The sequence below is a fragment of the Delphinus delphis genome, chromosome 13 (genome assembly GCF_949987515.2).
Source record: "Delphinus delphis chromosome 13, mDelDel1.2, whole genome shotgun sequence".
Taxonomy (NCBI): domain Eukaryota; kingdom Metazoa; phylum Chordata; class Mammalia; order Artiodactyla; family Delphinidae; genus Delphinus; species Delphinus delphis.
Window position 1 is genome coordinate 10,085,929 of NC_082695.1, and position 15,777 is coordinate 10,101,705.

Consider the following 15,777-nt stretch of genomic DNA (forward strand, 5'->3'; position numbering starts at 1 on the left):
ACAGGACGTGCTAAGATTTTTTTTTAAACCATCTTGGATGTGCCTTTGGGGGAGAAGTGGCGAGGAGCCTTGTTCCAAAGGGGTCCTGCTGGGCACAACTTCTAGATTTTTCTGGGACATGGTAGTCGGGCTGGGGTCAGATCCTAGCTAGAGCTGAGATTCAAGGGTGCCCATTCGCCTAACCTCACGCAGACCTACCTGCCCCCACCCATGTTTGGGTTTCCTGACGGTTGTCTAGGGTTCCCTACTCCCCTCTCACGCTCTGTGCTTTGCTCCTGGCTCTCCTGCCCCTTGGACTTATCAATGAGTCATCCCCACTGTGCAGGACACACTGGATATTCTTTCATTCAAAGAAGGCTTACTGAGCCCCCCTTAGGGTGCCAGCCCAGGGCTAGGACAGACACACCCTTCTGGAGTCTCATGGGGACAGGCAGGCAATTAAGCCAATCACAATGCCATGCTATGCAGGCTGTGGGTACATCGGATTCATCAAGGACGGAAGTGACTTCTCAGGCCAAGCAGAGTCTGGAAGGCTAGGAGGCTCTAGAAGAAGAGGAAGGAGGAAGGCGTTCCGGGCAGAAGTAACAGCACATGCCAAGACCTGTAGGTGACTAGGAACTTGATACTGAAGATGGGTCAGTCCAAGGGGAGCATACAGGTAGGGCAGAGGGTACAAAGTAGTGACGGAGGAGAGGCAGGCAGAATAAGCTGAAGCTGGATTTACCTGAGGCAATTTCCTCTTTTGCTTAGGCCACTTTGATTTGGGTTTTCCTATCATTTGCAATGAAAAGGGTGTTGACCATGATGTTTGTTAGCACACTGCAAGTATTTTGTCTAGACGACCCCAGACACCCCAGGAGAGTTATATATACTATTACCCTGTGGCTAAACAACGCATGGGAGGTCGTTAATTTCAGAATCATCAGAGATCATCAGCGTTGAGAGATCACCCAACACAATCTTTCCAGCAGATGACAGACAGATAAACTAAAAACGGCCGACATTTACTGAGTGCTTACTTAGTGCCAAGCACTGCTGTAAACGTTTACATGCATTAACCCATTTCACCCTTGCAACACATTCTGTGGGACAGGACTGTTATCTCCATTACACAGATTAGAAAATGGAGTTGCAGAGAGGTCAAGTATCAATACACTTCCAGAGTTGCATGACAAGCAAGGGACAGAGGTGGGGTTCAGCTCCAATATGCAGTTTAGTTCCAAAGTCTGTACTCTCCCTGCTCCACTAACAGATGAGCAACCCAAGACACAGAGAGGCTGAGAATTTTCTGAAGGTCACACAGCAAAGTAGTAGAAGACTCAGGACAAGAATACACAGTAGGTCCTCACTTCCCAACATGCCACCCAGGGTCTTTGGCAAATACGATACCTCTTTGAGCTTTGGTTTCCTCATGCACAGAGCCTACTTCGTAGGGTAGTGATGGAGATCCACCACGCTAATGTGTGTCAGGTTCTCAGGACAGGGCCGGGTTTATGGGGCCTTCTCGATAAATGCTAGTTGTTAATGTAATTATTATAATTACGGATAATAAGCTGTGCTATTAATGAAGGTGTAAAATGCAGGTGATCTGCCACAGGACCATGCGCAAGTCGCTGAATTACAGGGGCCGTTGGTCCCATCTGTAAAATAGGGTTATTATCCAGCCTTTGCTCATGACACCAGAGCATTACAGGGATTAATTAGAAGTTGTATAATGTGTTGTGGTCTTTGATGCTCTATAAACACAGAAATGTGACGGTTGGATATTTATATAATCCCCATTACTGAAGATCTTGAATTGCTTTACTGATGTTAAAAAAAAAAAATTCCAACTTTCCAAAGTGTATAAACTTGAGTTAAATAAAAGAAGACTGGGTTTTTATTATCTGCCAACAGCCTGGAAACTCAGTAGGACTGGGCATCTGACCTCAGTGGACTGGCTGCTATGCCCAAGTCTTGGGAATGTAGAAGGGATGTGGACATCGTAGGGCTGTCTCTTCCTGTAGATTGGAGTTCCTCTGGGGCTAAGACCGAACCTTGTCATTTGGGATCACAAGCATTGAGCACAGAGGCTGACGTGCACCCAGCACAGGATAATCGCTAGGTGAAGGGAAGGATGATTGGATGGACGGCTGGAAGGCTGGATGGACAGATAGATGGATGGAATCCTTAACCTCTTGGTGGTGGGAGGTTAGGTACACCTGGCCCCAGATACTTGGGCCCCACTAGATGGGGAGTCACATCAGACATTGGAGAGAAAGCCACTCAGAAAGCATAACAAATTGGTATCACACAGACCTGGGTCACCAGCTGAGTGACCTTGGGCTTGGACTGAACCTCTCTTCATGTGAAAATGACAGTAATACCTGTTAGGATGCTTTGAGTTGAAAAGTAACAGGAAACTCCATGCACCCTTGCTTAAACAATAAGGAAATTTATTACTTCATGGAAGAGGGACTCCTGAGGAGAATCCAGGGTTGGCTTAGAAGTTCTGTAATGTCACCGAGCTTCCCACAGAGTCAACTGTCTATAGAATCAGCTTCATCCTTAGACATCTTCCTCTTGTGTTTGTAAAATGACTGCTGGTAGACGTCAGGGTCAAGACTTCTTTCCCAGAAGCCCCTGTGGCAAATCTACCATTCACGTCTTATTGGCCCAGATGGGCTTTAGGCTGGCCCATCATTTGGACGGATCACTGCCTAGGTGAATAAGATTACCATGACTAGACCTGTGCTGCTCAAACTGCGGTCCACGGACCAACACCACTGGCATCACTTGGGAGCTTATTACACTTGCAAATTCATGGGCCACAGACAAGACCAAGTGAATAAGGACCGCTGCGGGGTGGGGCCCGGGAATCCCCATCAGGCTGTCTTGGGGATTCCTACACCCAAGTCTGAGAACCACTGGGTTAGACAACTCAGCTGGGATGGTCGTTGGTGAGTCAACTACAAAATGTGGACGATAATGCCAACCTTAGGGTTGTCTTGAAAATATAAATAATAGATATGGAAAGGACTGGCACACAGTAGGTACCTAATAACTTTTGGTTTCCTTCTTTTCTTTCTTTCTCTAGTGATGTGTAAATATTTACTCTTCTCTTTAATTATTCCTCCCCTCCCCACCGCCCCTCAAGGTGCCAAGCATTCTCCCCAGGCTCTATGGTTTCTATGGAAACCAACGGTAGACTAATTTATACTAAAGTGGGAGTGGCTTAAGGTATGATTGAACCCAGTAGCATTTTCCCCCTGAAAATTGAGGCCAGGGAGTAGGCAATGCTAAACCCAATGGGATGCTTGGTAAGGGGTATAATTTCAGGTATGTACCAGGTTTAGTGTGTTGGGGAATGTTTTACGGCGGCACCAAGCTGCTCCACCCTCAGATTACACCCCTAGGTTACCCTAGGTAACCTCCTGCTCCGGCCACACGAGGGGGATCAGTTGGCTGATCAGGATGCCCAGAGGCAGCCAGGCTGGGGAAAGGCATCTGAGCACAGGAAGCCACAGGAAAAGGGAGGGGTAAGGTCGGTCAGGCTGATGGCATCAATTTCCACCCTGTCCTTGGCCCTGTGTCTTTAGAGTCTTGTTTGGGACTTTAGGGAGAGACATAGCCCCTCTTGAAGCTTTGATCTTTGGATCTGCCAGTTCCAGATTCCCTTTGAAGAATAATAATAATTAAATGGAAAAAACCCTACAAGAATTTTTTTTTAAAGGAAAAAAAAATAAACACACACACACACACCCAAGCAGACACCAGATGAGATCTGGGCACGACAGGCTCTATTGGCAGAGTTTCCTGATTCAACAGCTGTTTCTGCATGTCAGGCTCAAAGGAAAAAAAGAAATTGGCCACTCCTTTCAAGGAACTTTATTCTGAATAAGCTGGAACCGAAAAGGTCCCTTCATCCCCAGAGAGGAAAAGCCTTCCTTCGAACAGATGGGAGGGCAAAAGAAATGTTGGCAGGGAGAAAGGCATTAATTAAGTTGGAGCCCTGGCCCCTCACCTGACAGAAGGATGCCCTTCTGGGTCCTGTGTACGTCTCCTTTAAGCCCCCCACAGACTGGGGGGATGACCCCAGTTTGTCATCCAGGCTTCCAGAGCTGGTTCTTTACCCCAAGCTAGGGACATGGAGACTTTCTCTGGAAGCAGAATAAATTGGGGCTACTTGAATTGATGAAATTTCCACACCCCACTCCACTAATCCTATATATATATATTTTTTTTTAATGGAGGCATTTAAAAAATATTATTATTATTTTAGAAACTGCCTTTGGCATCACATGGCCCTGCATTCCAGTTCACCACAGTGTGACCCTGGGCAAGTTATAACCTCACTGAGCACCGATTTCCTCACCTGTAAGATGAGGACATCCAAAATACAGCTCTTCTTTTTAGGGACGTTGTGAGAATCACAGCTAATGAATTCAAGGCACCGCACATAGCACCTGGCATTTAGCGTGTGCTTAATAAATTCTGGTTATTAAGACAATTATGGGCTCTGTCAACAAGCTCCTTGGCTCCTGGAGGCCCTGTCTAAACGACACCTTACTAGGAAGAGCGAGTGTGCATTCAAACAGTAGTAAGAATAGAAAGGGATCCTTGAGACACACTGCCTGGTTATAAAATGCTGGTTCCACCATGTGATGGCATCCGTGACCACGGCCCTCAGTAAACAGAGGAAAAGGGGATGATTTGGTCTTTAAGGTCCCTTCCGGCAGGACTCGCTGTGTCATTATGTCTCCCTTCCCCTGCTTGGTCACAGGTGCATGTGAACCAGTCCCCGGGGTGGCGGTGGGTCCTTCTGCTGCTGCCGTCTCCAGGCCCCATTCTCTCTCTGTGGGACTGGCTTCCTGGCTAGTCCTGCGGGTTTCCACTGACATTCTTGCCTCTTTATGATCTACAGTGGGTTTAACAGCATCCTCTCTCCAAACTGTATGCCCACGTGGAACTTCGGAATGGGACCTTCTTCAGAAAGAGGGTCTTTGCAGATGTAATTAAGATAGAGTCATACTGGATGAGCGCGGGCCCTAAACCCAATGACTGGGGTCCTTATGAGAAGAGGGGAGGGCAGCAGAGGCGGCGGCCATGTGCAGATGGAGGCAGGGGGTGAAGGGATGCTGCCCGAAGCCAAGCATCGCAGAGGACGGCCAGCAACCACCAGGGCTGAGGAGGGAGCTAGGAGTGAGCCTCCAGAAGGAAGCAAGCCTGCCCACACCTAGGCTCTGAGCTTCTGAACTCCTGAGCTGTGAGAGAACAAATTTCTGTTGCTTTAAGCCGCCCAGTGTGTGGTAATTTATTACAGCAGCCCTAGGAAACTGACGCGCCATCTTTCCCTAAAACAAACGTCTCTACCACTCTCTTCAGGGGCCTCAAAGCAAAGTCCCGATTCTTCGTGGTTATTCTAGAGCCCTTCACGGCTGCATCTGCTGGTACACGCACCCTGTCCTCCAGTCTAAACACCTTTGAAGCATGCGTGCTCCTGGGAACAGGTCATGTCTCCTACAGGAGATGCCCTTTCTCTCCTCTCCCACTTGGAAAACTCCTGCTCACCCTTCCAGACCCAACAGAAATGTCGCCACCGCTGTGAAGCCTTCCCAAGCACCCCCTTCTTCAATCCTCCTCCCACTGGACAAGTTAGTTGCGTTTCTCTTTATTCCCATAGCACACTGGGCAAGCCTCTCTCCCTGGAGCACCGAGTTCATGCACTAAAGCTATTTGTCTGATGCATCCACCATTACACTAGTCTGAGCTCCCGAGACCAGAGGGTCTTATCTTTGTTAGGGACTGATAAATATTTGTTGGTTGACTAGATGACTCTTTGGGATGGATAATAAAGACGGAGAGAGCTGATATTATTTAACAGGAGATGCAACAACTGGGAGGTCACAGAACATATGCAAAGATGACCAGGACATGAAAGGTCAAGATAGGCTTCCCTGGTGGCGTAGTGGTTGAGAGTCCGCCTGCCGATGCAGGGGACACGGGTTCGTGCCCCGGTCCGGGAAGATCCCACATGCCGCGGAGCGGCTGGGCCCATGAGCCATGGCCGCTGAGCCTGCGTGTCCGGAGCCTGTGCTCCGCAACGGGAGAGGCCACAACAGTGAGAGGCCCGCGTACCGCAAAAAAAAAAAAAAAAAGGTCAAGATAACAACTTTTCCTAATCAGTCTTGGGGAGGCCAGTTGCCCATGTTGCCACGCATGCCATGACTTGGTCACCCATGAGAAGTACGGTTTTGTGTAGAGCCAGAAGCCTTCCCACTCTGGGAGCTATCGGAAAGTGCAACTTTGGTTTTGGAGGGGGGATGCCTGGAAGAAGTTGGAGAGCGCCTCTGGCTTAGCAGGCAGCAAGGAGTATGGTCCTTGCGTGGACCACCACGTGGTGGGGGGATGCTAAGCACGTAGACCCCTCTCGCCATGAATTATCCCCTGCTTCATGACAGGCAGAGAGAACTAGAGGAATTGCACTTAAGAAGCCAAAGGGGACCCTTAAGAAGCTGGAGGGGACAAGCAGCAAGAGTGCGGACTTCAGCATCAGACATACATAGGCTTCAAATCCTCAATCTTCTACTGCCTGGTGGAGTGACCTTGGACAAGTCCTTGCAATGTGGTTGTGACCACGAGACAGTGTACATGGAGTGCCTGGCATGTAGCAAGCAGTTGGTGAATTGTTATCTGTTATTCTTTTTTTGTGTGTCTAGCAGGAATATTATTGATTTAACAAATGTTTTCTGGGGGCCTATTAAGGGCCTGTCATCATTCCAGGATCTTGGGTGCTCAAAAATGTTTAAACTCAAGATGCTTAGGGCTGTTAAACACTGTTTTTCGAGACCAAAGAAGGTGTGCAAACACTCTCTTCCTTGTTAATGTCTGACGGCTTCATTGTAGCCCGGCTGGACCAGAAAAGGCCATCTGCCCTTCCGTCACCCTGTCCACAGCTCTGAGGGGACTTTCATTAAATGAGTCCTTATTTCCTTGCCCGATCCCTTTGCTGAAAATGCCACTCGGAAGGGAAGCTACCTGACTGATGTTTCTTTCCTCTTGAAACCTGCCCAGGTGGGGACACAGGTACCACTTCGAAGGCTCTTTCCTAAACCACCAGGAGAAAATTCCATTTGCAAAACTTTTCTTGTAACTTGTTCTCTGAGGGTAAGCTGATTTATCATGTCTGTCTGCGTTTGTTCAAGATACATTTCAAAAGTCGTTTACTGTGGCTACGTTTTAAAAATATAAACATTCTCCCGGTTTAATGCGGGTACAAATCTCTAGGATGGACATTTTTGAGCCCGTGGTGTAGGTGGAGACTGAGACAAATTAAACACTATTTGGGAGTAGGGGAAGCAGAGCAAGAAATCACTTGCAAGAGAAAGAACGACTGCAGGAACTATAAAATGAGAAATACGCTGTGGAATCTTCAACACTATTGTGGAATGCATTTCCCCCTCCTCCTTGTCAAAGGAAAACATAAACCATGTTCCCTGAACTATGAGCCTAATCTTTGAAATGGCCCAAATCTCATTTGAATGAATACACGTGATTGAGTTTGTCTAACTAGAGGTTTAACGACCTGTAAAATGTGTCATCGGCACCTGGCAACCCTCAAAACTCTTATGCAGCACCTGCACCTCACACCATGAGGTCTGGGGTTGTGGGATGTTCAACTCGGTTTCCTTCAGGAGACAAAGTCAAGTGTTTGGAAGACAGAAATTTTGCACAAACATGAAGTCCATGTATTGTTGTACCCCAGTCTCATCAAAGAGCATGGGTGACTGTGGCCTGTGGCATTCTCTTGCTCATTGGTTGATTGACTGACTGATTCACCCATTCATCCAATAAATATTTACTGAGCACCACTATGTCCCAAGCTGTGTGCTAGGGAGCTTGGTGTTAGGGATAACAATGCTAATACCAGTCTTACTTTACTGAGTGCTTGCTACGTGTCCTGTGTTGGGCTAATTACTTGGCATGGATTCCCCAGTCCAGTTCCACCACCATCCTATAAGTTAAGTACCATCACTATCATCACCATTTTGAGAAAACCTGCCGAGACTAACCAGCCTCAATTCCAAACTCCCAAGAAAGAATCTGATTGGCCCAGCTTGGGTCATGTGTCCACCTCCGCTCATAGCTGGATGAAGAGGGTGGAACTGTGTCACCCAGTTCAAAGCTGGCTACAGTCCAGCAGAAGGTAGTTCTCAGAGAAGCAGCGTCTCTGGAAGCAGCTACCTTCCTCATGTATAGTGGTCTGTAGAGAATTGATATGGGGAGAGACAAAGGGTTGGGAGGACACCCTCAGGTCTCAGGTCCTGGGACCACTCTTAGGAGGCCCCACTGCACCTTCTGCCACTGAACTACAGGACATCCCTTGTTCTTAGCATAAATTCCCCACTTTTGATCAAGTTTCTCTGAACGTGTGTGCGTTACGTATGACCAAGAGTGCTTGGGTTACCTGATCTCGAAATCACAGATCTCTGAGTATTTTCAGAGCACTGTCGTGAGTTTTGGCCTCTGCCCTTTACAATACTGTGCCTTGCAGTGGAGTGAAGCAGTAGACGACACAGGTTTTGAGCTACCCACTGGCACGCTGCTGCAGGACCCCACTGTCGAAGGCTTCTAGGGGTGGCAACACCAGGTTGAGCAATTTCCCAGGGTTCAGAAGGGAGAAAAATACACCAGACCTTCACTTATCCTAATGCATAAAAGCCCCTTCAACCTACACGTCAAAATTCTCTTAGCTTTCTCCACGGGTATCAACCACAGCGACAATAATAACAATGACGACAGCTCTCATTCACTGACCCTTGCTACGTGCCGGACCCTGTACCATGCACTTTGCACACGCTGCTCAACAGGACATGCACAACAGCCTTTCAGGTAGGGATTCTTATTGTTGTCATTGTACAGAGGCAGAAACCAAGGCTCAGAATGGTTAAGTAACTTGCCCAAAATCACACAGCTATGAAGTTTGGGAGTTGATATTCCAATCCAGATCAGTCTGAGACTAGTTCCAAGTTCTAACACTTACATCCAAGCCTAAAGCACTGAACTGTTGTCTGGTATTCCAACAATTTGATGGTTACTATCCAAGACCTCAGAATGTCTTCTATAAATCCTGAAAGCACCTCAACAGAATGTACAATGGTACAGCTGCTGTGGAAAACATGATGGTTCCCTAAAAAAATTAAAGCCAGAATTACCACATGATCCTGCAATTCCACTTCTGGGTATATGCTCAAAAGAAGCTTATGTACCCATGAAGCTTATAGTCTGTTGGAAGAGAAAGATATTAAACAAACATTGATTTAGTTACTATGGTAAGTACCACAATGGAAAAGTCTAGTAAGCACAGCAAACAGTGTTACAGAGGGGCATTTGGAGGGAGAATTAGGGAAAGTTCCTTTGGGGAGGTGGTATCTAAACTAAGACCCAAATAATGATAAAAGTACATTTATTAAGGGGGTTCTAGTAGCAGCTTGTGCAAGTGTTTGCAGGTGGGAGGATGCTGGGCGTGTTTAAGACACTATAGCCTTGTCCCCTGAACTGAGACTGGCATTATTGGGCCACTGCGTGTAACAGTGAGACATCAGGAGTCCCCTCCCCATCTAGGACAGGCATTTCATGACCTGTTTATTTTATGTATAAAAAGTAAGTGTAGTTACAGACTAAACAGAGGTATCTCCCTATGGAGAATCTACTCTTTCATGTGGCCACTTACGAGACAGGGATCAGGGTGTTCTCCTTAGTGCAGAGGCGAGAAAAGTACCCTTGTCTTCTCATTTGCATTTTCCATTTAGTGTACAAGTCCCCAACCCCCAACAGGAATGGGAGCAAAACCACTACACCAAACAAATGGCAAGTTCGCTGTATGTGCGTGCGTGCCTGTGGGGTATGTGCGTGCGTGCCTGTGGGGTATGTGCGTGCGTGCCCGTGGGGTATGTGTGTGCGTGTGTGATTTGTGGAAATGATGAGAGGTGGGGGACCCCACCCCATGAGATGCGCTGGCCCTGGACCTCAGACCCACTCTTGTCTGCAATGCCCTTCCTTTCTCCATTCTATATATCTACTTCTTTTCCAACTCTGCCTAGGACATTGCAGCTTTATGAGCACAAGTCGCATATTTGGGAGGTGACCCCAGAAAGCACAGTGAGCAAGTGAGACAAGAAGAGGAAGGTGTGCTAATGGGAAAGCAGGTTACCACTGTGGGCAACTGGGGCTCATCCCACTGGGACCATTGGGGGATAGGAGAGAGCAGGGCTCAGCAAACTTGTCTGGAAAGGACCACACAATAACTATTTGAGGTTTTGCAGGGTATGCAGTCTATTGCGCAACTCTACCCCTTGAAGTATCAAGGTAGTCACAGGCAGTATGTACCGCAGGTAAACAAACGGGTGTCACTGTTTTCCAATAAAACCGTATTTATAACAGCAGGTGATGGGCTGGATTTGGCTACAGAGATGTTGTTTGTCAACTCCTGGTACAGAACGTGCCTCAGAGTTGTCGTTTCTGAAGGCAGTGCAACCAGGTACGTATCCACGGACATCTGTCTGCCATTAGCGGGGGGCTGCTCTGGAGCGTATCACCTTCCTGCCCTTTCTGGACTGCCCCAGACCCCAGGTGGAGAGCCAGAGATGCTGCTGCAGGAAGTCATGGATGTGTGTGAGCCTGGGAAGAGCCAAGGGCATACAGCCCACCTCCCCACCCAGCCATGTGAGGACTTCTGACAATGAGTAAAACAAGGCTCAGAGAGGTAAGATGATGGGCCTGAGGTCACACAGCTTGGAAGAGGTCATGGTCAAAACAGAGCTGGAAGGACTTCCCTGGTGGCGCAATGGTTAAGAATCCGCCTGCCAATGCAGGGGACACGGGTTTGAGCCCTGGTCCGGGAAGATCCCACATGCCGTGGAGCAACTAAGCGCATATGCCACAACTACTGACCCTGCGTGCCACAACTACTGAAGCCCGTACGCCTAGAGCCCGTGCTCTGCAACAAGAGAAGCCACTGAAGTGAGAAGCCTGCGCACAGCAACGAAGACCCAATGCAGCCAAAAATAATAATAATACATTAATGAATGAATTAAAAAAACCCAGAGCTGGTCCCTATACTATTTGTGAGCCATGAGACTCTTAAAGGTGGACTTTTCATGTGGTGTTTCCAAATCGCATTTTAACATCTGTCAAGCCACTTTTGTCCTGAAGCACAGAGTTTGGAAAGCATGTCTTCATAACCTTTTCCTTGAAATGGAATTTCTTCCTTTGTTTGTGAACTGTTACAGAAACCCTTGAGAATCCAAGAACAGATACAAATGATCTAAGTGTTCTTCATTCTTTCTTTTTTTTTTGAGACTGTCAAGAGAACTTAAATATTTTATTATATAAAGTTATTATTTATATATTATATAAATAAATATATTATATAATATATAATATATATAATAATATATATTATAATATATAATATATATATTATTATATATATAATATATATAATATATAATATATATTTATGTGTCACCTAGGACATCTCCAGCCATCCTGTGGCCATGGGGGAGGCATTCCCAACTCACTGAGGGTGGCAGAGCGTAAACGTGGAAAGAAAGCACCTGGGTCCGTGATGATGGCATGGAGCCCCTGAATTAACCATCTCTGGAACTTGACCGTTAGACTTCTTGTTAACATGGGAAAATAAAGCCCTTGTTGCTTAGCCACTTCAGTCTTCTTTTCTTTGAAGCCCAAAGTATCTTAATTGATATAATTGCTTCTTCCCTATAGAAATAGTGGCTCATATGTCCAGATAGGCAACAGACCAGCATTTTATTGTAGCAACATGTGTAACAATGAGATGTTAGCAGTGTGCATCAGCAGGGACCTAGAAATAGAAACTATGGGTCCATAACACTACTGAATTCCAGGCAGCCAACAGAAACAATAAGGTTAGTTTTTATGCACTGGGTCCACCATGCAAAGATCTCCAAGATACATTCTTAAGTTTTAAAAAGTTCTGAAGTAATACATATGGGAGAACTCCATTTATGACAAACAAAATAATCCTCAAAATAAAATCTGTGTAAAGAGTCATACATATACAATCATACCTACAAAGAGAGGGGATGGGGAAGCCCCATCACATACATAAAAGGATTCGTCTCCAGAGGCTGGAGACAGACAGGAAGTGATACTCAAAGGAGATTTCTACTTTTTTATGGATTTTTGGCAACACTAGCGAATTTTATTTACGACCTTTGCTATTAAACATAATGTGCAGAAAACATCCCACATGCTCATTATAGAAAAATGTAGCAAGTGGCAGTACGGATGGAAGTTTTGTTCAGACCGTGCAAGCCAGAGGTCTCTTTTCTTTTTTAAACCATGATTTCAGGCTTCCTGGGAACAAAGAGAAACTTCTCCTCAGGCCCTCAAATGTTTTTCTTGTGTGTAGCACAATTACTTGGGCAGAGTTCAGTGTTTCTAATCAAAAGCTACTTGTCCAGTGGGCAATGTCTCTTTTCCTAGCCTGTGTAAACAAGGCTTTGTGGGAACTGGGTTTGGGAGGTGGAAGGGCTGCATCATTTGAATTGGAGTGTGTGTGTGTGTGTGTGTGTGTGTGTGTGTGTGTGTGTGTGTGTGTGTGTGTGTGTGTGTGTGTGTGTGTGTGTGTGTCAGAGAGAGAGAGAAAGAGAGAAAGAGGAGGGGAGAGGGAGAGAAAGGGAAGGTGGATGGGGTGCTGTCTATGTGATTCTGGAGAATTCTCCATAGAAAGAGCCACCCTGCGTCTCCCTGCACCAACTCTTCTCCCCCAACTACTTAGCACCATATGAATTCGACTTTTCGGAGGGGAGAGGCTTCCTGGGATGCTCAGATGGTCAGGAGAGCTGCAGGCACCGGCTGTGTCATAACCGCCTTCCCTTGTCTCCTACGTTTGTTTGCCTCTGATTTCTGGGGTGGGGAGCATTCGTCTCAAGGTCCCTGTCAGGCCGCCATGAAGTCACTGTTTTCTCTGACTGTGTCATTTCTGCAAAATCCTGGAGGGAGAATCCCGCAGGGTCTCCAGGGCTGGAATGCTGCCACTTGGTCACTGTGCCCAACAGCCCTCGAATGGCAGCTCTGGAGGGCTCGTGCCTTCACTGCCACTGCACGAAGTCTCCCCAGACTAACTGGCTCTGTTGCCCCCGTGACTGCCCCACGCTTTTCCAGACTGGGATTATCCTGGGGAAGGAACACCCGCTGGAGCTAATTTAGGAGATGAGGTCCAGCAAGCAGGTGTAAAAAAAAAAGAACGGCGGAGGAAACATTTGACTTTCTGGAAATCACAATGGATGCTTCTCTAAGTGTATCGCTTGTATTCCCCGCCCTGCCCCTGCTCCCCCTTGGCGAGAGAGAAAAGCCAAACTCTTCAGACAGGATCTAATCGTCGTCTGAAATACACGGTTGAGAACGGGGGAGATTTAGGGTCTGCTGAACATGGAAGATTGAGGTGGGAGGGAGAGTCCTGGTGACCAGTTTCCAACAGCTGCGCTGTAACTGAATAAAGAAGATACCAGCGAGCCTTTGACAAAGCAACAAGAAACCAAGAAGCTGTCCCCACTTTGGGGACCAGAATTCATTCATTCAATAGATACCGGTGGTTGCGCCGTGCTGGGCACTCTCGGTGCTGGGGACCTAGTGATGAACCAAGCAAAGTTCCCATAACCTAATGGGGCTCCCAGTAGGAAAGAAATGCTGCACTCAGGTTGGGGATGTGAGGAATGTTGAATAAAGGGACTATTTACAGAGGCGTGGGCAGGAGGCAAAGAAACCTTCATGGATAGCACAGCACCCTGGGGCCACAACAGCAGGGAGCCTTTCCCACTCTTAGGCCTGTGAAGAGGCAAAGCAAGGGAGCAGTGACCAGAACCCAAAGAGGGTGGCCGTACAGACTTGGGACAGGAGCCGCGGTCCTTGGTAGAGACTCACAGCCCACCACGTCGACAGGACAGAAAGGAGATGGAGAACAAATACTCTGACCCGTGCCTCCTCCTGCCCTTTGACCTCTTAGTGGAGCCTCCTATTGGCTGAATCCAACCAGAGGCCAGAAGAGGAGGCTGCTCGTTGACGCAGGCCACGAATCGCCCTCCTCGGGGGGCTGCGGAACAGGGAGGAGAGGAGGGTGGCCGGCCAACCTAGAGAGGCAAGTGGAATGTTTCCAGCACAGTCCCTGCCCTCGCGGAGCTTATTATACTCTACTCGGGGGAGACGGACAATGAATAAGCCAGTAGATCTCAGATACAATGTTGCCAGGACCTTCATTCAGCACTTCAGGCACCTCTGTGCAAATTAGAAAAAGCCACCCTCTCTCTGCACAGATGCAGCCCCTCGCCAGGGGACGTGGTAAGTGAACGCAGCACTGTCTGGGTATCAGCCCCCAGCTGCCTTTTGGGTCCGGGGGCTCATGTGGGACTCAACGCACAAAACACGATACCCCGAATGTCAAGCAGTCACGGTGTCATCAATTAAAAACTCAGAGGGGAGTGACAGAGAATGCGAGGCAAGGGGAGACAGTGGGGATTCTGTCCACGTTTGTCATTGTCCCAAGGTCCCTCTGCCTTCCTGTTGGCTCTGCTGCCGCCGAGGGCCGCCGCCACGACCTAGGACAAGCAGCTTTTCTAGAGCGTAAGGCCTGTGTCACGTCGGTGACATGGTGACATGCTACAGACATGGCTGACGAGGGGCCCCAAGGAGGTCTGAATGGGCTGCTCGCCTAGAGCCAGCCCCGCTGCAGCCCCCCACCCCAAACCTCACAGGCGGGCAGAAGCCGGGGCGAGTCCCGCGCCGAGGTAGTCACTGGTGGGAGCCGCCTGGAGCTGGCAGGGGACGGCACGGCTGTCCTCCCCCAGCTCCGGCCCCCTGAACTGTAACGAGCAATTTGTCTTTCAACCTTCATCTGCTGTCAGCAGGGCTGACACCGACTCCGAGTATTAATTTCTTCTCAAACTGTCTTACATTGCAGCCAAGAGAGGGGCGAGAAGTGAAGTGGGATTTGCCGGATGCAGAAACCCATTGCCCAGCTGCTTTTGTTCGTGGTAAAGCACTGACGGGAAGATGAGGCCCGAGCTGTGGTCCTTTTCTTAAGAATCAGACGCCGGACCCCCAATGAAGCACCTTTCATTCTGTACCTGTGTGTTTGACTCCCTTCCTCTCCCTCATCTTTGCTCTGTCTCTTTAAAGTGGCCAGAGATATAACAGAGAAACCCACGCAAACTCCACACCTTCTCATCTGCCCATAATGCACTCACCCACGTCACGACCATGCCGTTTTCATGGCTCTTGTCTTTTTCAGACTGTGTTTTATTGGGGGAATCTGTGATTGGCAGAAACAGAAACATATTCATCCAACTCCAGTGGGGGAAACAATGGAAGCCAACGAGCAAGAAAGCTCGGCTCCTTGCTCTGTCTCCTGGACTCTTCAAAAGGCATGGGCCCTCACGTGCACCATTTCTCTACACACCTGCTTCTTTCTTCTTCCTCTCTGCAGCCTGGCTCCTTTTGCCCCCTTTTACAGAGCCAGTAAGAGCTGTGCCAAAATGGCGCTTCCAGCCCCGAAGTTCCTCATGTCCTCACTCTGTGGTCGCCTGGATCAGTATCCAAAGTCCAAATTCCCACCAAATCTGATTGGTGCAGCTTGTATCAGATGTCTTCCTCTGGTCCAATCATCTGTGGCTTGGAGGGTGGGGTTATGTGGTATTGTGGAAACAGGAATGTGGCTGGAGCCAGAATGACTTCTCTAGAACTTCCAGAAAGAGATGC